This window comes from Lagenorhynchus albirostris, chromosome 5 (assembly GCF_949774975.1).
Source record: "Lagenorhynchus albirostris chromosome 5, mLagAlb1.1, whole genome shotgun sequence".
In the NCBI taxonomy this organism is placed as follows: domain Eukaryota; kingdom Metazoa; phylum Chordata; class Mammalia; order Artiodactyla; family Delphinidae; genus Lagenorhynchus; species Lagenorhynchus albirostris.
The window spans coordinates 93,146,231-93,166,054 of NC_083099.1; the positions used below are offsets into that span (position 1 = coordinate 93,146,231).

Genomic DNA, 19,824 nt, shown 5'->3' on the forward strand with positions numbered 1-19,824 from the left:
CATGAGACAAGACAGGCTGAGGGCACGGGATCAGGAGATAAATGGAATTTCATTCTAAGTCCATATCAGAATAGGCTTAGTGAGTTTGCAGATACACTCTGAGGTTATTTTCCTTGTTTCTGAATGCACTGTTGATATATACATAAACTGCAACTACATGCAATCCCACTATTGGCTCCCTGACCAATGGAGTGAAGGCTACTAAAATAGAAAAGGCATATTTTAAACCTCTGAAGTAATCCTTACCCATAAAACACAAGACTGAATCTTTGGAGAAATTTCAGAAATGAGTACCAACATCAAGTCTTGAGAAGATACTGGGGTGCTGTTATGGGTTAAATTGTGTTCCCCTCCAAAAGTTATGTTGGCATCCTGGCCCTCAGTATCTCAGAATGTGACCTTATTTGGGAATAGGGTTGCTGCAGAGGTAATCAGTTAAATTAAGATGAGATCAGACTGGTGTACGGTGGGTCCTTAATCCAATATGACTGGTGTCTTTATAAGAAGAGAAGAGAGACAGAGAAGAGAATGCCATGTTAAGACACAGACACTCACAGAGGGATGATTCCATGTGATGAAGGGGTCAGGGACTGACATGATGTAGCTGCAAGCTAAGGAATGCCAAGGATTGATGGGCACCACCAGAAGCCAGGAAGAGGCAAAAAAGATTCTCCTCTGCAGATATCTGAGGAAGCATTGTCCTCCAACAACTTGATTTTGGACTCCTAGCCACGAAGACTGTGAGACAATAAATTTGCTGTTGTTTTTAGACAAGCAGTTTATGGTACTTTGTTACAGCAGCCCTAGGAAACTCATATAGACGTTATCTGTTTCCCATCTTCATTTAACTTCCATTTCATCACTGAAAAAGTTACATGGGCGTTGAAGAATGACATCGCAATATGTTAACAGATCAGGTGGTAACCTTAATCAGAACTGACTAATCAGATATGCCTTGACTGAAGAAAATCAACTAAGCCTCTAGTAATTGGTATGAAGTTATTGAGAAGGCAAAGATTTTTTTGAATAATAAACAACCAAGTCTATCAGAATCAATTTTCTTTCACTTGGCAGAGCCGACAGTATTTTTTACAATCTTAGTTCATCTCTATGTTACCTTTCTAATTCTCTATCATATCTAGGTCCATAGGGATTTTCATCATCTCACATTTCCACAGAACATTACCTGTCCACTACATTAAAGACATCATATCTACTGGACCTGATGAGGATAATTCATATAATATCAGGAAGAAAAATGCATGCAAGGTAATGGGCAATAAACCCCAAGAAAATTCAAGGACATGCCAGTTCAGGGAAATTTCTGGATGTCTGTTTTTCAGGCATGTTACAGCCTTAAAGGAATGACAATTGCTGCACTTTGTCCTACGAACCACAGAGAAAAAGTTAAACATTTAGTGAGCCTCTTTGATTTTGGGATGCAACATAAATCATATTTGGATGTGCTGCTCTGACCATTTGCCAAGTAACCTGTACACCTTTAAATATAACCTAGAGAAGGCTCCGCAGCTGTCCGAGGTTGCATTACAAGAGCTCTATCACCTGAGCCTTCACACCCAGCTGATCTAATGGTGCTTAAATTTCCCATGGGCTAGTTGAATGTTCAAGGGAGCCTGCCACAAACCTCCATGAGTGTTTCAGAGTTCTGAGCAATAAAATTCTCCCTTCAGCAACTACTCTCCATTTGAGACATAGCTCTGGATTGTTGTGGGTCCTAGTAGAGACTGAAGAAGTCAGTCACCGTAGAGCCAGTAACCAGGAACTTGAACTACCCCTCTTACACTGAGCGTCAGCCACTCCCCTAAGCCGTATCTGGGCATGTGCAGTAGCACTCCGCTAGCCACTGGAAGGGGTATATATGAGACTGGGCTTGAGTAGCTCCTAATGGCCCAAGAAATTTGCATAAGCAGGTGATTGATACAGCACACTTCAACCTAATGCATTGATTTCTCTCCCTCAACCCCCATTTTTGGTTTCATGAGAAAGCTCCCTGTGACAGGTTGACTGAAGAATAAAATGGCACCTGCTTTACTGATGTTCTCTTAAAAGATCTGGAAGATTTGTCCCTTTATTGTGATTTCCCCTGGCAGAGTTGTCCTGGCACGTGAGTTGTTTATGTTTGAAATACAGCAGAATCCCTTCTTTTTTTTTTAAACCTGTATTTTTTTAAAAATCTTTATTGGAGTATAATTGCTTTACAATGGTGTATTAGTTTCTGCTTTATAACAAATTGAATCAGCTATACATATACATATATCCCCATATCTCCTCCCTCTTGCGTCTCCCTCCCACCCTCCCTAGAGCTCTAATTGAGCCATAAAACATGAGTATTAACTGACTGGTAATTAACTTCTGCTCTAAAGATATTTTGATTTTGTTTTATTTCTTTAATCAAAGATGGGACAGCTGAAGTGGTGGTGCTGGGATTTGACAAATTCACAGGCAACTCTCAAGGCTGAAGGAGTCAGAGCCACATGGGAGAATACCAAGCTAAAAATAAAAGTCTAAAATCAAAATGTGAAATGAAAATCATTAATAGAAAATAGAGAAGAATGCAGAAGTCAAGATAAGTGCCACAGATGTTCTAACACATAAGGGCAGCAGAGCAGATTTGTAGTTGTCTAGAAGGTATAATAAATGGAGCTTTATGACAAGTAAAGTAGGTAGAGTTAATTGGGGGAGGGAGGGGGATATATGGAAAGAACCTGTCAGGGAGATTTTTCAGAAGAGACCAGGCAGACAAGTATTTGAAATTTGGGGTTAGGTTGGATGTTATTGACTATGTTTTATCTAGTAAAGAGAATACACACACTAAGTATTTAAACCTTCAGTAAACAACCAAGCTTTTAAACATTTTCTTTAAAAACTAGGAATTCTTATTTGGAATTCTAATATTTAAAATATATAAAAGCAAAGACACTGATTGGATGGGAGACAGGCTGGAAGCTGACAGTTCCCTCGCCTTGGTCTCCTTCCTACCGTTAAGCTGCCACTGGTTTAAAAACCATCAGTGTTTATGCAAGTTTTTACTGAGAACAAAATCACTGCTGCACTTTTTTAAAAATAGCAATTAATTAAAATGGAAGACAACCTAAGTTTTCCCCCAAAATGTATTTGAAAGTTATAAAAATGGTAGCTATAAATTCTTGTCCTATATCTTTGACAACTTTTACATTTATATAAGTCTCATTTTCTTGCAGTCTTAAAAAAGTCTCAGTGTGATTCTAAAAGCACAGAGTAATGTAAATGCTTGAAATAGGGATAAAATATTTGTTTACCAATTGTGTCTGGGCCCCATGGGGACTTAACAGTCTTATCCTACACCTACCTTGAAGCGGGAATTAACATTTCAGTAAAACCTATAGTAGTTTCTAAGGCTTTGTGAAATCAAATTTGCTTTGGGGGATTCAGTAAAGATTTTGTAGAAAAAAGGAGGAGAGCGTTGTATTTGCATGCCACACAAAAATACTCAATATAATTCCCTTAGACATCTGAGTTCTATCTCCAAAGTTCTAATGCATCTAAAGTCATGTCATTTCCCTCTCACCATTCCAGAACCCAACGTTCGCAGCTCTCTTCACTTCGGTTTTTCCCCACCACTCCTATCCTCAGGTCTTGCTATAATCCTTCCCTTACTTCTTCCCCTAAGTACAGAGCAATTGAACAGCATTCCCAGCCTCACCATTTGCTCAGCAAAGAATACAATCTCCCCATACTCCATTCCTCTGAGAAGTCAGTAAATAGCTGATTATTTTTCTGTCATTTTTTCTTTCATATTTTTAACTCACTTAGCTTCAGATAACTGGTGGAGTAAATCCCCCCCGACAACCAGTTATATATTTTTCCTATCTCCTTCATTAATTCTGTATTTCCTAGCCCTACCTCTACCTAGGGCCTCTCCATGGCATATTATGGCAAACTCTCTAATATTGTATAGGCTAGACTGGAAAGGCTAGATTAAGTTGTAGTAACAAAGAAATCCAAAATCTTGGTGACAGAAAAAAAAATCTAAATATATGTCTTGCCTTTCCACCACACTCCAGAACCTAGTCTGATGAAGCAAACACCATCTCAAACATTGCTGGTCACAGTGACAGAGGGAAAGAGAGCTCTGGGGGGGCGGGTGGGGGGGATGATCTCACAGCAATAATTGAATGCATAGGCTAAGATGGGATCTATTTCTTATAACTCATGGCCCATCCAACAAAGGAGCCAAAAAGCACGTTATTCTATACACCCAGAAGGTGGGAAGCCAGAAATAATTGCAGTCGTCACTAATGATTACCACACTGTGTTAATAACATCTCAACCCACCTCTCATTTTTCTACCCCACAAATGCAGAGGTACAGTTCTAAGGTGTTGACACTATTTGTGCCCTGCCCACTTATTTTATTTCTTGCAAAAACAGCTCATTCTACTCTGCCATCTGTATTGCCTCCTTTTTCTCTTTTTAATCTTCACTTTCCTTTTTCTAAGTATTCTCAACAAAATATTTTGTCCATGCTATAGAGAAGCCGGAGGATGAAATGTGGAATTTTGCCAAATTCACTCTAAAATGTGGTTTGAAAGCTTTCCTGTGTGAGAACTGTCAGAAAATAATCAGCAGATCCTCTGTCTCTTCAATTATCCCAAGAAATGATAAAAGCTAGCCATAGATTTGTGGTGGATAGAAACCAAAATTAATTTTTGTCACTTGCATCATTTTAGTCTATATGTGAGGGGGCAGCAGTAATTCACGACTGGGTTATAACTGATTCTGAAAATTTTCTATTTAGATTGGAGGTGATTTGTGGCTGGTATTATAATTTATTCTTTTTCATCAGAATATCCAATACTGATTTGCACATAGTAGGTGGTTCCAAATTGTTACTTATATTGTACAATAAGACCCTGATTCCTGCTTAGGAATGTTTAAATAGGCCAGTAGAAGCAAGGACCACTTTTCTTTCTGCAAAGACCCCTTATTGATTATAATTACTGTTAATACTCTATATAATCCACTTTCATATAAAATTTTACACTTAATTCTCACAACAATTTTACAAGTATCCATTATCTTCCCAAATTTGAAAGTGAAGGAACACCTTCTCAGATTAAATTACTTTCCCAGGTGTAAGTGACAACTTAGTCGTCAGGGAAATCTGCAACAGGAACTCCTATTTTCTGAATATAAATCCAGGTTTTTTTCCATTGATAATCTATTATAACTCTTGAAGCCAGATGTATTAGTTAGGATCAGGTTTGGCTGCATATACCAACAACAACAGAACGAGACCGACGTTCTTTTCCTTTTGCCTCTATGTGGAGGTGGGCAGACTAGAGCCGCTGTGGTGACCCTATGGAATCATCAGGGACCAGGCTTCAGTCTTTCTTCCTCACCGCCTAGCACATGGCTGCCACCCTCAGTATCAGTTTATGTTCCAAGAGGACAGGTGGTTTCCAGGGTTTCCAGCCATCACCTCCCTGTTGAGGGTTATGCAGAGAATTGCAGACAGTGCTAAAAATGAGTGTTTCCCAAACAAGTCAGCTCTTTTTAAGCAATGTTCTCTGAAGTCCCACACAAAACTTCCATCTACGTGTCATTGGTCGGGACTTAGCACATGACCACATCTCACTCTAAGGGTGGCTGGGAAATCTGGGGAATATAGTCTTTACTTCTGAGAGGCAATGAACTCAAGGTAAAACTCAGGGATCTGTCACCAAGGAGAAGGGGAAGAATGGATATTGTATAGGACAATGGCAATCTCAGCCAGTTCAGTACCTGATTTCAATCTGAATTCTCTCTCCATCTCCAACCTCCAGTAAATAATTAACCAAGAGACTTACCATGAAATTGATAGTACTGTATTTCATCATTGTGAGGTGTACTCTTCCACCAACACCTTTTCACATGATGTGACTTACTATAAATAGAATCAATAAAATCAGTGAGAATTTTGATTACCATTACTTGTCACCTGTCCTAACAGCCAGATTCTGTTTGCCTTAGTTTGTCATAGATGCTGCAGAGATGCTGCCTACATGTAGGCTTGCAAGAGTCCCAGGACCTGAGCCTCTCCTGAGGAAGGACAGTGCTCCATGCCCTGCCATGCTTGGACTCAACACATTTATTCATTAAGTTATTATTCTTTCATTTACTCAATAATTCAAAAATATTTCTTGAGTACCTAAAGCCAAGTATTGTACTGGGCCCTGAGGACACACCAGAGAACCATGCCTTTGTTTTAATGGGTATTGCACTCTTCTGGGGACAATGTGACGGAGACAACAAATTATACAAAAATATATATACCAGAAGTGATAAGTGCAAAGAAAAATAGAACAGGGTGTGGGATGAGGGGTGTGCCTGTGGGGAGTGGGGGGCATTTTAGAATTTATAGTCAAAGAAAGTCCATGATAGGTGATATCTGAGTGGCTACTTAATTGAAGCAGAGTGCCGATGTGAATACCCAGAGGAAGGACATGCCAGGCAGTGTGGGATTTAGGATTAAGCTACTCTCTCAGACCCCATATTTGATCCAGTGACCCTGTGATTAAAAAAAAAAAGAGCTATCAAACCATGAAAATACATGGAAGAAACTTACATGCATATAGCTAAGTAGCCAGTCTGAAAAGGCTATCCAATGTGTGATTTCAATATATGACGTTCTTGAGAAGGTAGAACTACAGAGACAGTAAAAGATCAATGGATAGATAACAGGGGTCTGTGAGGAAGGAGGGATGAATGAGTGGAACACAGGGGATTTTTAGGGCAGTGAAACCATTCTGTATGATACTGAAATGGTGAACACATAGTATTATGGATTTATCAAAACCCACAGAATGTACAACAGAATGAACCCTAATGCGAACTATGGACTTCAGGTAATAATAATGTGTTGATATTGGTTCATCAATTGTAACATACCACACTAATGCAAGATGTTAATAATAGGAGTGTGTGTGCATGCAAGATAGAGAGGGAGAGAGAGGCGGGTGGGAGAAAGGGAGTATATGGGGAATCTGTTCTTTCTGCACAGTTTTTCTGTAAATTCAGAATTCTCTAACAAGTAGTCTCTTTTTTAAAAAGGGAAGACTGCATAACGGGATGAGAAGAATTTGTGACTGCTTTTGCAATCTACCACAGCATCAAAGACCATCTGCCAAACCTTACCCTCCAGATTCACTTCCTAATTCATCTACCCAGCCTCCTGGTCCAATGACCTACCAACCCCCAACCCAGTCCCTGATACAACTGCATTTCTATACCCAGGTGCATTTTCTGATGTTCTTCCCTTAGCTGGGGGGGGCTCTGAACTCCTCTTCTCTGTGTATTAAAGTTCTGTTCATTTCTTAACCAGACTCTCTTACTTTCTCCATGAATCTTGTCAGTATCCTTTAGTCAAAAAGAATCCCTTCTTCCTTTGCATTCCAGCAACACCCTGCAAGTACCCTATTACTGATCCTGGTTGGCCTTATATTACGCTGTTTTTTACCTGTTTTCCTTGAAGGCCAGTTCCTTGTCTTAATTTTCTTTGATTCAACTATAATGCTAAACACAGTGCAAGGCACATAACTGGAATGGAGTGAATGTTGACTGGAAACTGTAATTAAATGTAGAAGAGATGTGATAATTTAGTCATGAAGGTCCTGTTTTCTTGGCTTTTTTCTTAGTTTGGATTTCCTGGTCCTCTTTCACTGTTAATGACCCAAATGCCATTTTATTTGTAAAATATAAAGAATGGTATAGAGAGGAAGTTATTAAATTACACAAATGATAATAATAGCAAATGATTTCATGTAAAGTATGTGGTGGAAAGGGAAATTGGATCTATTGCACATAAAGAATATCACATTTAACTTATGGGCTGTGGTGAAGGAAAATACATATAAATTATTAGCTATTACAGCCAGTAGATTCCTACTGTAATTGACAATGCTAACATTATAAACATAGACAGAGTTTCACAAGAATGAATTTGGTATTCAATACTGTACCATTTGGGGGTACATTTTTCTTTATTACTTTGACAATCGGAAACAACAGGAATTTGAGTTGCTGATTTTAATTGATAAGCAGATTGCCTTTTGCCAACTATTGAGCTCTAATGGCCCAAGGTCTGTTCATTTTTTCAACATCATTTCTGTGCAACTGAAATAAAATGATCAATTAGTCTTTTAAGCACAGCATCTGTGTTTTGAGGGCAAGTTGAGAATGGAAGTAAAAATTGATTTTGTGGACGAGTCTCAGAGGGGTACTGGCTCTTTCCCTTCAGGAAAGTTCCCTTCTCTGAGCAGAAGGCAGCTGCTAGAATTAGGGCACAAGTGGCAGATATGGGTAGGTTTAGTACACAACCTATGGAGCAGTTTTAAACTGGTAACAACTGACATAAGTGAGAGCTAATCTAATGCTACATTAGCTGAGAAAAACAAGTGAGCAATACTTACTCAGTGTTACACACCTGGAAGGGAAAGAAGACCATGACCCGAACTATATGTGGGCTCTACCGCTGCCACTATGAGGGACAGGTAGGGCTGGGATAGGAACCAAAGAGGGAGAATCTCCATTGATGGGAAACTCTATCTTCTCCAAAACTAGATAATGGCTTCACATACCTCCCTAGGTTTTGTAATATACACTTATCAATACAAATGCTTGCATGGATGTGCTTAGTGAGTGTTGTTTATTTAGAAAATGGTGCTCAGAAATGTATGTATTCTAAAGTGTATATGTAGGACTTAGATAACACCAGAAGAAATAATCTGTAGTAGTCAGAAAGAATCTTAGGTTAATGCATGTAGCCCAGAATGTAGGGGAAAAAAGAGCAAGACCATGATATGCATAAACCCAACTGACCATCAACATCCTACATGACAAGCAAGACATGCCTAGTTGGAAAAGCTCCATAGATTCACCGACACCCCAAATTTTGATTAAAAAGATAGCCTCCTGTTGTTTAGTTTTCAGTGATGGAGGCTAGAGTTCATCAGATCCATTCCACTGCTGTGAACACTAGCCTAAGCAGTCATCTCTATCCCTCCCCCTTCCAACACACACACACACACACACACACACACACACACACACACACACACACACACCCCTTCAGACTCAAAGGGGAGCAATGACAAAGTTCATTTATCAAATCATAATAAAAAAATATTTAACTCATTTGGATGTTTTGATTATTAAATGAGCCAAACTTTATAAAATGCCTTGCACATGGAAATCTCATAAAAATTGCTACTGCTGTTACTACTGCTGCTGCTACTGTCTGGCTCTGAGGCAACACATAATCTAGGTATTAACAATTATGCATAATGAGTCAATTGTGATATAATGTAAAGAGCTGATCTTGGAATCACATCAGCCTGGGTTTGAAACCACTTACTAACAACCGAGAGTTTGGCTTATTTACTCAACTTCCCTGAATCTCCACTTCTTCCTCGGTAAATGGAGCAGTAACATTTACCTCAGGATTGTTGTAAGGAATTAATGTATAATACCTAGGAAGTAGGTGGTGATTGATAAATGTCAACGTCTTCTGAGATTTCCTCCTAAACATTTCCTGTGAGAGTCTCCACTCCAGACATGAGGATGCAGCATGGGAATAAGTGGGTTGTACACCCGATATTCTTTCCAACACTGAGTGATTGATGGAAACCTGTTATCTCTTTCTGAGCAGCAGCTGCTGTTGACTGCCACACAAGTGCCCCCGGAAACATGCTGTTAGCAGATAGTGATGCTTTATTGCCCATAGTCAGCTGATCATTCCTCTGGAGGAGCGAAAATCCCAAATACAGTGTGTGAACCAATGTGGCCAAACTATTCAGAATTTGGTCCCGGATAGATACAAGAGTGATCACATCCTTAACTACCCCAGCAACTTTGCATGCTTACAAAGCCCTGAAAGCCCATTCATTATAAGTGCCCACCTACAATGCCCCAGTTTATATGTTTATCTTGAAAGCCAATTATATTCCTAAGTTTATTCTGCAACTTTTATCCCAGGAAATTTCTAGCCATTCTCTAGAATTAAGCTGTTGTATGACTTTTTAATCTCCTTCCAGAATCCTTCCCTACTCTATTTGGCACCTAGAAGTTGGCCATGAGATTCGAAGTGAATACTAATGTGACTCCTGTACCAGCCCTTCTGCAAAGAGGCAGAGTAATCTTGGAGGCAAGGGCTTTACAGTATGATACAATCCTTATCATCTCCCTGTACGGGACCTATATTAGTTAAGCCTCACTTCTGTCAATTGTGAAATGGAGAGAATGCATTCTGGTAAAGAATGGTTGATGCTTAAGTGAATGCATGAAAGGAAAATGCCTAGCAGGTAGTTGATACTCAACTTTTTAATGGGTCTTCCATTTTTATACAGATTTGTTCAATCTACCTTCTTAATCCCCCTTGTTAAAAACTTACTCTGAACCTCTTGCCCATTTCAACTCAGCCCTGTCACAACTTGAGAGAAGCAATCTGTGAGCAAGTAGCTGCAGCAATGCCTCAGTGCTTCAATCCCAAAGCTTCAGTGCTTGGTGATGGCTTGGGAAGGATGGTGCCTTCCTTGGAAGAAGTGACACTATGGTTCCACCTTCTGTGAGACCACAGGCAGCCTGACAGACAAGAACATTTCCTGGGCTCCCACTGGGCTCAAAGCCCCTGATTAGGTTCAGTGAGGGATGACAAAGGAAGGAGAAGATGGGCCTCCTGCCTGGGTGCTCCCTCCACTAACTGCTTAGAAGCCTGAGAGAAGCCGGGGAGTCAAGGTTAGCTGGAAGATGTCACACCACAGTGCCCTCTACTCAAGGAGAGCTCATTTTGAGTTGGCAAGTATTCTATCTGTTAGCACAGAAAATATTCATTCCTGGAGTAAGGGAATTGGGAGTTAACCAGATCCAGGGCACCCAGGAGGCCTTGTAAATCACAGAGACGCTGAACAACCTCAAAACTCTGCTGAGAACACTGAGACTATGTATTCCAGTCACAAAGGAGCACAGAAGCCTTTTGTAAACCAAGGGAAGGTAGATGCTGTGGGATTGCTTCGCAGAGAGGACAAAATCTAGGACAGCAGCTACAATAAAGCCACAGCTGAGCCACAGTCCTCCTGGTGTCTATCTTTACTCAGTCCTTCTTAAAATTTCTGATTTGTCTTTTGTGGATATTGCCTGATCAAAAGGAAAATCTCTTGTTTGACCAGAGAAGGGCTGGGAATGGCAGGGGAGGTGTGCAGAGGACAGGCGGGGGCTTGTTTATCTCTATGGTGGATCCGTCCCTCCTTCGGAAGAGCAGGCTGTTCCACCCCGAGATAATGGGGAGCATAATGCCCCGCCGTCTCATTTCTGAAATTCAAACTTGCAAGGGCGGATTCATGTGTTTGCGTTTAGGAGAAAACCCAAGGCCTCCCACATAGTCGTGGGCTTTGTTCACACGGTTTTCTTCTGAGAGTTTCACTCTCCCCCGGGATAACTAGATTCTCATAGAAACTAAACTGAAGTGCAAGATTAATCCAGGTTGGTTACATGCCAGCTGTTTTCTACAAACCTTTGAAGGTGGATGTGTGACAGACATTTCTAATTATTTATAATGACACTTTTATTACTATGGCTCTTTTCTCCTAAGGACTTTGTGATTTCAGCATGCTCTAGAAGGCTAGAGTTATTCATCACAGCTTATTTATTTAAAAATTGAGGTGAGGTGAATATGGAAATAAGCAATCTAAAACTTTCTTTTAAAATCATATTTTATACATCTTTCTATTATTAACATTTTTATATTGCCAAGAGTGCTTACTTTCCTGTTCCAATTCAGTTATATATATATTTTTTCAAGACAAATTTCAAAGTTGTAACTTAAAACAATTTAAAACAATCAAAGTCAATAATGCTTAAAAGCAACTTTAGTATAGGAGAAAAACTCCAGATTTGAGACAAAACACTACGTTTAGTTTAGCTGTACCACTTTAGAAAATGTTATTTAACCTTTCCAGCCTCAGTGTCTTTAGGTATAAAACAAGGATGAAGATGTCTACTTGACTGAAGTGTGGTTGAGAGTTGAATGTGATTAATTAAGTGCATGAAAGCTACCAGGTGAGTTTGATAATTAGTGTTTTCCTGGGTAAATACCAATGTTCACAGAACTGAAGCATAGCTTTGAACAGAGGTTCATATTTGAGGATCATGGATAAAGGTTCAAAGATGGGCTTCTTCAGGAAGCCCATGAATACCCTGAAAACAATGTGCAAAACTTCTGGGCATTTGTGTATGTTAGGACTCTGGGTTGTGACAGAAACTGAACCCATACCAGCTTATTCTATCAAGAAAGTACAGGTAGAAGCCTGGGTAGCTTGGGAACAGGTGGAATCAGGGCTTGGAATACAGCCAAGGTGCTCCACCTAGTGGTTCTGTTTCTTCTGCAGATGGGCATTATCTGTAAGCAGATAGGGTGAGGGATCCTGGAGAAAGACAACCAGGCATGACTTTCTCGACACAAGCCATTTCGGCCTAAACTGTTTTGTGATCTAAGCCTGGCCATTATGCTTGCCCTAGAACAGGTCTCAGTAACTAATGTTCTTAAGGGAAGTAAGGGAATGCAGGAACGAAAGAAGTAAAAGCAGTCAAGAAACAATAGTTCAGCAATAAAAAAGAGTCCTAGTTCCTCCGTAAGGGATCTACATAACAATCTGATACAAGTCTGAGTTCTGCAGGAACTAAGCCCCCCACCCAGCTGGAGGATGGAATGATGATGTTGACTCTCCTGACTTCAATCAACTAAAGCCAGGACTCTGGCAACCGTTGCCCCAATGTTATGGTGAATTCTTCTCTGCTCAAGCCCCTTCATGAGTATGCATGTTCCTTTAGCTTAGAACTTCCCCAATTTTGCAGTTCGGGGAGACACTGCTTTGGGAAAAACCCCTGGTGTTCTCCTTACTCGCTGCAGGTAATGATAAATCCTTCCTTCTCCCGACCTTTGGCTTGGTTTTGTCTTTCAGCTCAACACCCACCAAGAGGCGAACCTAGTTTTTGTTTAACATATTCACTTTTACACAGGTGACCAGCTTCTTGAAAACACATTGAGGGGCATGGATTCAGACGATTACATCACCCATACTAGAGAGGAATTGGTTCTCTCTCTTCCCAAGTTAAGAAGTCTCAGGAAAGGACCCTGATCCTTCTGTCTTGATCAGAACACCACGGTGGCCAGGAGGCAGGGAATTTAAGATGCTAGTGGGGACCACTTGTATGACAGAGTAGAAAAAAAAACATTTCCTAGGAGAAAAAGGGGCTTGAGTGTGGCTCCAGGGAGACAAAATTCACATAAATGGACTATTTTGTGGGACTTATATATCAGATTTTCAAATGTTTTCATTCACCATAGAAGAACCACACATCTGCAGATTTGAGAATTAAGAGGTTGTTTCCTTTTGTGGAAATATCTTGTGGCAGATATTTCTTAAAGAAACCCAATGTTTCTGTGAATATGTAAAAAGTTTTCACTTAACTGCAGTCCTATGATTAAAAAATTAATGCAAAGTTATTTATTCATAACCTTCACATAAATTAATATTCCAACTGAAGTGCACAGAAGACTCCAATTAAGTTTAATAATTCTCAGTGGGCATCTTAGGTTCCATAAAAATGGCTAATATCTGTAACATGCTGTCAATTTAACTCAACAAATATTTGAATACTTTTTATGCATAAGATTTGAGCTTAGATAATGTTAAAAGAGAGTTGACCACTTGAGGAAAACATCCTTAGTATCTGTGATGATTAATTTTACGTGTCAACTTGTCTAGGCTATGGTGTCCAACTGTTTATCAAACGCCAGTCTTGACGTTGCTGTGAAGGTATTTTTAGATGTGATGAACACTGAAATCAGTAGATGAGTAAAGCAGGTCAGTTTCCATATTGTGCGTGGAGACTAATCAGCTGAAGGCCTTAAAAGCAAAGACAGGTTTCTCAGAGTGGCAATTTGGCCTCAAGACCGCAGCATAAAAACCTTGCCTAAATTTCCAGCCAGCAGACTTCCAGACTGCAGATTTTGGACTGAACAATGTAACAACAGCGCTGCCTGGAATATCCAGCCTGCTCTACAGATTTCAGACTTGCAAGTCCCCACAATCATGTGAACCAATTCCTTAAACTAAGGCAGAGTCTCTCTCTCCTATTGGTTTTGCTTCTCGAGACTCTTGGCTAATACAATATCCCTAAAATATAAAGGGTATCTATAATTTAGAAGAAAAAGCCAACAACCCAAGAATAAAATGAGCAGAAGAAGCAGACCTTCCGCAAGTTCACCTACCTTGGCGTGAACCTCGACCACCTGCTTGGCCAAGTCCTACCAGCAGCTCGGGTCGCGGGGCGGCGGGGCGGCGGGGCGGCGGGGCTGCGGAACTAGCCTGCGGAGGAAGCCTACTCCCGTCTAAAGCGGCTGCGCAAGACCAAGACCTAGGCGCCGCCCACGAGAAGCCGGACGTGGTAGAGCTGCACCTGAGGGTCATAATCGTCCTGCCTGAGATGGTGCGTAGCATGGGAGGGGCGTCTACAACCGCAAGAGCTTCAACCAGGTGGAAATCAAGCCTGAGATGATGGGCACCTACCTGAGCCAGTTCTCCACCACCTACAGGCCCGTGAAGTACAGTGGGCCCGGCATCAGGATCACCCACTTCCCGTGCTTCTTCCCCCTCAAGTAGCCTGACAGCCAATAAAGGAACAGCCTTCTCAAAAAAAAAAAAGTGTTCTGTGACTGTTTCACATAAAAAGAAATACAAAAGATACTTAATGTTGCTCAAAATGAGGGATGTCACATTAACAGTAAGTTAAAATATCTATCTTACATATCAGAATGACAAAACGTCAAATACTTTAATTTCTTATTAAAAACAAATGAACTCAATTGTTGATTATGTAACCACATAGAGATGAAATTTACTTCAGGTTAAAAAAATAACTTCAAGTGATTACTTTTAGTAGTAAATACATCGTTATTTTAAAACTACAAAAGGTGTGTTTAAGATAAAACTAGGTACTTACATTAAGGTAGTTAAGGGAGGGGTTTTCATCATGAGAAAATGGAGAATGCATACACATGTAAAGTAAAACAAGTTAAATATAAACCTACAGTCTTAAATTTGAAACATTTTTTTTCTCTTAAAAAAACCCCTACATTTCCTGACTCTGTCCACAGAAAAGGCCTAGTAGCAATGAGAAGTTGTGTGGTTTGTAAATAATTTTCCACTAAAATATTCTAGGACTCTTGGTGAAACAACTGTTTATAGCCAGACCTGGGGCAGATAGTGGGAAGATGAACCTGAGACATCTTATTGAAACAGGAAATAAGGAATTTATCTAGACCAATGTACTCCTATCGAGAGAAAACAGAAACCAAACGGAAAGGACTCTCTCCCCAATGGTCTGAAATAAGATAATGTGAGCATCAAAAATAATAATAATAATAACGCCAACCATAGATTGAAACACACACAATATATAAAAACCCATTAGCTCATTAATAGTCTTAAGAAAAAAATATTCCTTGGTTACCATTTGGAGTTCATAAGACCCAATGTCATTTCTCTAAAAACTGACATCTGTTCTTCCTTTCCTGTACACACTTTATTTTAGGGTAACTAAGTAATTAATGTGTGAAGTTCTTTAATAGAAGAATCTTTTCTAATATATGCTGAAAGAATTAGAAAATCATTATTTGCAACCTCTAGGTTATCAATGGAACTGGGAAAAGATCATTAATGGATATTCAACCATTTGCTAAAGGTTAATAGGGAACTTCATAAGAAGTACCCTGCCTCCCCAACTCTAATCATCATTAAAGTGAGACTAACACTTAAGTGTTGGTGATGATGTGGAAAAGTTACTACCCTTGTGCACTACTGGTTGGCATGTAAAATGATACAACTGTTGTGGAAAACAGTGTGGCAGTTCCTCAAAAATTTAACAATAAAATTACCATATGGTGCAGCAATCCCACTTCTGGATATAAACCCCCCCCCAAAATTGAAATCAGGGTCTTGAAGAGATATCTGTACACCCATGTTCATAGCAGCATTATTCACAATAGCTAAAATGTGGAAGCAACTTAAGTGTCCACTGAAGGATGAATGGATGAGCAAATTGCAGTATATACACACAATGGAATACTATTCATGCTTAAAAAGGAAGGAATTCTGCTACAAGATGGATAAAACTTGAGGATATAATGCTAAGTGAAATAATCCAGTCACAAAAAGACAAATATTGTATGATTCCTCTTGTACTTAGGATAGTCGAAATCATAAAGACAGAGAGTATAATGGTGGTAGCCAGGGGCTGGGGGAAGGGAGAGTGGGGAGTTATTTTTCCATAGTTTTAAAGTTTTAGTTTCACAAGATGAAAAAAGTTGTAGGGATGGATAGTGTTGATGGTTGCATAACAATGTGAATGAATAAATACTACTGAACTGTACACTTAAAAATGGTTGTGCTGGTACATTTTATGTTATGTGTATTTACCACAATTTTTTTTTTAAAGTGAGACTACCAGGTGCGTGCGTCCTGATGTGATACAAAAGGAACTACGTATTACAACCTATAAGAGATGTTTGCCTAGATAATTGCAACTAAATCTACTCAAGCATCCACATTTAACCACCTGCTTACAGGGAGTACAGAGTGAAAAATGAATTGAACTTGGAATGGTAAGCAGAACTTTGAAGTTTGACAGGAGGAGGGAGGGCTGAGAGGAAAGCATTAAAAGCAGGGATCAAACCACAGGAACAAAGGAGCAGCAAGCAGTTCCTGTGGGAAATAGGCATTGAGCTGCTTTCTGAAGACCTTGAATGTCTGACTGAGAAGTGAGAAGACACAAACAAACAAAAATAATGGCAGTCACTTGTGAATGCTTTCTAGGGACCAGACACTGGGCTTCTTGTGCGCATTTATTTCTCACCACAATCTTTTATGAGAGGCATTATTTTCATTGTTTTACAAATGAAGAACCTGAGGCTTATGAAAGGCTAAATAACTTGCCCAAGGACACCAAACACTTACAAAGAAGGGTTCAAAAGTTCAACATCATCGCTTTCTTGACTGTAGAATAGAAAATCCATTGAAGAAAGTATTGCTTATACCTCTCTAGCTAATGCAAATCACTCTTTGTGATTTGTCCTTGGCTTACTTATTTAGCACATACTATATTTCATTGATTCAAAATGCCATCGATTGCAAGACTCACAATTATTTCATGTACCAAGAAAAATGCCGTCAATTAAAATAAAATACCGTGTTTTATCATTTAGAATTTTTATTTGCTACCTATTGAAGGAATCCCTATGGTATTATTTAAACATTTATTTTGAATCATATATCACTTTTATCATACATAAAATCAACAATATTAGCAAACTATGCTGGCTAAGAATTCCTAAAATTTCTTACCATTCATGACTTTTTCACATTGCTTTTCAATTCAGTCAGCAAGGTCTCTGTTCTTCCACATATTTTCCTTTGTGCCATCAAGACCCAAGATATAATCAAAGTCCACTGGTGTTGGGCTCTTAAGTCAGTTTTGCCATGATATAGAGGTAGTCTACTTTTGAGTTCCATTTGGAACTTAACCCATTTTTTCATGTCCTTCCCACCTCCTCCTGCAATTGTTTATATCCTACGGGTTAAAAGAGTGTTTCTGATTTTCCTCCATGTACTGAAATTTAATTTTGCAAGTTTTGAGGCTGAAATTTTCATATTTTCTTATAAAATGACAACTATGTCATGATTGGTGCCAGGCAAAATAAGGCGTTCATTGGGCATAACTTGTATCTTGATTACAGAGGTGTTAAAATGTGACAAAGAAAAATGCAGGCCTTAGGATTGCTAAATATAGTAGTTAAAAATAACATATTTGCCTAAACATTATGAGATGTGGAGACAGAATTAGAGTAGCTAGCTGGGAGACTGCCTGGGTTTAAATTCTCTTCTTCAGTTACTTACTTCCTGTGGGTCCAGGGGCAGTCTCCCTCTCTCCCTACCTTCTCCCCGTCTTCCCTTCCTTCTTTCTTGCTCGTATTTATTGAACGTCTGTCATGAACTAGACATTAGTATAGGTGCTTGGAAGTCATTAGAAAATAAAATAAGGATCACACCCTTATCCATTTTGATTCTAGTCTTAAGGAAGAGAAGTCTTAAGAAAAACATTTTAGATGTGGACTACCACAAGTAAGTCAACAAAGTCAAAATTAAAATGTGTTTTTTCCTACTATCAATTTAGACTCTTAAAAAATTACTTTTCTCATCTTCAAATTCTTTATTTGCATATTACATGAATAAATTGTGTATGTGTGCATATTTGTATGTGTATGTTACTCTTTAAAATCAAAATACAGATGGAGCTACTTCTACAGAATGTCATGTATTCTTCAAGGTGAAGAAGAAAAACTTCTGCCTAAAATGATGATCAGTGAAACGCAAAAAGGTAACAGCATGGAAAATGAAACATAAATGAGGTTTATAAAATTATCTTGTTTATATTTCTCTATGGTGTTCTCTGCAGCCCAGATGACCCTCTCATTTAGCACATGAGTTCTTGGTTAACTAAGTTACCTGTGGAGTTACTTTACTGTTGTTCATGTGTGTTATGAATTTTATTTTTCCTCCCTTAAATCCATGGAGAATATATATCATCCCAAATGCACACTGTCATTTTGAATTTGAAATATTTCCTTGGACTCTTCATATAGGAACAAATCTATTATTTTGTACAGGGAATATTTTTGCCTTTGCTTGACATCACAGGCTAAAGAGCATATCATCTTCAGCAATTTAAATTTAAATGAATCAATGGGCTAACATTGATTTGCCTCTGTTCCTCCACAGCCACATACAGTAGTTTGCATTAATTAAATTAGTAATAAAGGAATTAAAATTGCTAGCTTCTAAGGGAGGGACATGTCAGTGGTATTAAATGTTGCACTTGGAATGATTGTCCTTGCATGTTAATTATTAGCTGCCTGAGATGCAGAGGAAGTTCAAGGAAATGATACTCTAACCACATGTTATCTTAATTTGGGAAAAGTTCCTTTAAAGGATGAATTGCATTGCAATGGGTTTTCTAATCAGACCATGCACTAATTTAGAATCAATGACCTCTAATCCTTTAAATCCACTATCACTGGCAGTAATCGGGAGGCTTCTGTAAGGCTGTTTACAAGTTACCTATCTGGACACAACAAAAGATGGATTTGTTTACAAATTCGAATTTGTAATTGTGTGCGCTAGAAAGCTCATCTCTTTAGTTGCAGTGGTGATCAGGTCATTTGTGGCATCGTGTTATTAGTGTATGCGTAGCCTTGCGAAAGAGGAGAAAGAGGAAGAAAGAATAAGAAAGAAATGACCTCTAATGTGGTTCTTATCAATTGCCTAGTTTCTTTCGGCAGCCTAACTGCTGCCACTTTTGGACTGCACAGTGCAGATGACCATTTTTCCTTTGTTAAGCCTAGGTATACAAGCAATAATGGGGCAAGATTAGCAATTGTTTGGTTGCTGTAGCATCCATTCAATGACTTTTGGTCTAAAGAACAAGACACCTCAGCAGAAAAGTTTTCTTTTTGAGTTCCTTACCCCTGGTTGGAAACTTGGGCAGGACTCATGGCTTTTTGGTTCACTGAGAGATAATAGACAGTTTTGTAATTACTTGAAATCACAAAACACAGTCTCAATTCAATCTTCATTGTGAAGTAAGGCTTTCATTTTCCATTTTGCTCTAACTAAAGCTTGACCACAGAAGTGCAGTGTGAATGCTTTTTTCCCCACTCTCACCACACCCTTGC

At 39.2% G+C, this 19,824-nt stretch overlaps 1 pseudogene; it reads left to right on the plus strand.

Moving 5' to 3' along the window:
- The first annotated feature begins 8,482 nt into the window (after positions 1 to 8,482).
- Positions 8,483 to 14,698, plus strand: LOC132520268 (small ribosomal subunit protein uS19-like; annotated as a pseudogene).
- The last annotated feature ends 5,126 nt before the right edge of the window (positions 14,699 to 19,824 follow it).